Genomic DNA, 2,500 nt, shown 5'->3' with positions numbered 1-2,500 from the left:
TTCCAATGTACTCTCTCTCTCTCTCTCTCTCTCTCTCTCTCTCTCTCTCTCTCTGTGGGGCCTTTTATATTGAAATGTTGCCACGTCGAATCAATGGATCATTTTTGGTGGGGGCAGTTTAGCCGCACCTTAATTGTTTCCTTACAAGACAAATGGGCCGACAGTGGCCCAGACATAGAGGGGGAGAAGAGGAAGACTCTCTCTCTCTCTCTCTCTCTCTCTCTCTCTCTCTCTCTCTCTCTCTCTCTCTCTCTCTCTCTCTCTCTCTCTCTCTCTCTTTGTGTTTAAAGGTAAGAAGGCAAGTATGAAGAACATTGTTCGTATTGGGGACATAAATACATTTAGTCTTACGGGGAGAATAATGCGATAGAATTCATTTACAAGCTTGTCTCTCTCTCTCTCTCTCTCTCTCTCTCTCTCAAAAAAAGAAACTAAGTAGATTTTTTCGTATGGTGAAAATAATGATGAATTAAATTAGTTAGACTCTCTCTCTCTCTCTCTCTCTCTCTCTCTCTCTCTCTCTCTCTCTCTCTCTCTCTCTCTCTCTCTCAAAAAGAAGATACTAAGTAGATTTTTCGTGTGGCGAAAATAATATTACAAATTTAGTTAACTGAACCTCTCTCTCTCTCTCTCTCTCTCACTCTCTCTCTCTCTCTCTCTCTCTCTCTCTCTCTAAAGAAAAAAAACCTAAGATCTTTTCGTATGTGGAAAATAATGAGACAAATTAAATTGGCTCGATCCTCTCTCTCTCTCTCTCTCTCTCTCTAAAAAAAAAAACCTAAGATTTTTCCGTATGTGGAAAATAATGAGACATTAAATTGGCTCGATCTCTCTCTCTCTCTCTCTCTCTCTCTCTCTCTCTCTCTCTCTCTCTCTCTCTCTCTCTCTCTCTACTGGAGCCTCTTTTGCGGTTTGTGAGGTGATGGAGGAGATGATTGCATGAAGAAGGTGGTGACGATTGTGATGGAGCACCAGTGGGGGAGAAAAAAATGTGAGGGGGGATTGGTGGGGGAGGTGAAACTGAGGAAAGGGGAACTGGGGGAGGGGAGGAGGGTTTGATTCGAGGGAAATGTATGGTTATTAGAAAAAGGAGGGAGAAAAATAGTTTTTTATTTATATTTGTTTAACAAATTAATTAATTTTAATTACCTTGAAAATATAAAGATAATTTTTTAAAATTGGACTTGAGATTAATAACTGGGAAATATTAGTATTTATAAAGAATATCAGAAAACATATTCTTGTTGTGTCACTTGGAATATGTATGGCATGCTTCTCTCTCTCTCTCTCTCTCTCTCTCTTTCTCTCTAAAAAAAAAGACTAGATGGATTTTTCGTATGGTGAAAATAATGAGATAAAATTAACTAACTTTTCAAATTTCTCTCTCTCTCTCTCTCTCTCTCTCTCTCTCTCTCTCTCTCTCTCTCTCTCTCTCTCTCTCTCTCTCTCTCTCATAACCTAGAAATTATAGATTCATAAGTTTAGCAGCTGTTGTGCTGAGCGGTTTTAAAAGCAACAAAAGGTGATATATATGATTTTTAATTTTTAACCACAATTCTCTGCCGCCGTGATGAATTTGTATGTACAGTATGTATATATATGTAAGTATATATATATATATATATATATATATATATATATATATATAATATGCATACATACATAAATAAATATATATATATATGTACGAGCATGTGTGTTATAACTCATTTGAAAATTAGCAGAATGTAAAATAGTCAAGTATTGTAAAGTAAAAATTGGATCTGTGTTTAAGCTTATTGATGATTACCACCTATGTAACTTAGAAAATGCTTTTTTTATTTTTATAAAACTAATATAGTTGATGCTGCAATTTATTTTATAGGGAATAATATTATACAAGATACTAAATTTCATTAGGAGTCTCTGATGATAAAAGCCGAATGGTTATTGATTTAGATATATTATCACAAGTTATATAAAGAAGAAAATAACAATGAGAACTATAAAGTATTATTACTAGAAGCTATGGAAAGGTTATTTACCCTATAAACTATGGTAAATAACCTTTCTATAATTTCTATTAATAATAATTTTTATTTCTTTTTGTTATTTTCTTCTTCGCTCCTAATAAAATTTAGTATCCTATATAATATTATTCGCTATAAGAAAATGTATCGAATATAATATTAATGTTTATGAAAATATAAAAAAAGCATTTCTAAGTTACATTAATGGTAATAACTAATAAACTTGAACGCAGATCAATTTGTTCTTGAAAATACTTTTCTAACTGTTTAACAGTCTACTGATTATCAAATAAGTTACAACACACACATGTACAACACACATACACTATATACACTATATATATATATATATATATATATATATATATATATTATATATATATTATATATATATATATATATATATATATATATATATATATATATATATATATACATACATATACCAAGTCAATCCCCTTTTATGCAGTTTACCTGTAACCGGCCCCTGC

General features: G+C 32.2%; 1 protein-coding gene and 1 long non-coding RNA gene across 4 annotated transcripts in view; one reads left to right on the top strand and one right to left on the bottom strand.

Moving 5' to 3' along the window:
- The window catches only part of pb (proboscipedia), a 236,190-nt gene that overhangs the window by 148,825 nt on the left and 84,865 nt on the right, over positions 1-2,500 (bottom strand). The window lies entirely within an intron of this gene.
- LOC136847861 (uncharacterized) overlaps positions 1-2,500 on the top strand; it is a 558,451-nt gene that overhangs the window by 508,995 nt on the left and 46,956 nt on the right. The window lies entirely within an intron of this gene.

Source organism: Macrobrachium rosenbergii, chromosome 17 (assembly GCF_040412425.1).
Source record: "Macrobrachium rosenbergii isolate ZJJX-2024 chromosome 17, ASM4041242v1, whole genome shotgun sequence".
NCBI lineage: Eukaryota > Metazoa > Arthropoda > Malacostraca > Decapoda > Palaemonidae > Macrobrachium > Macrobrachium rosenbergii.
Note: the sequence above shows the minus strand (reverse complement) of the source record. Positions and strands in the feature narration are given on the sequence as shown.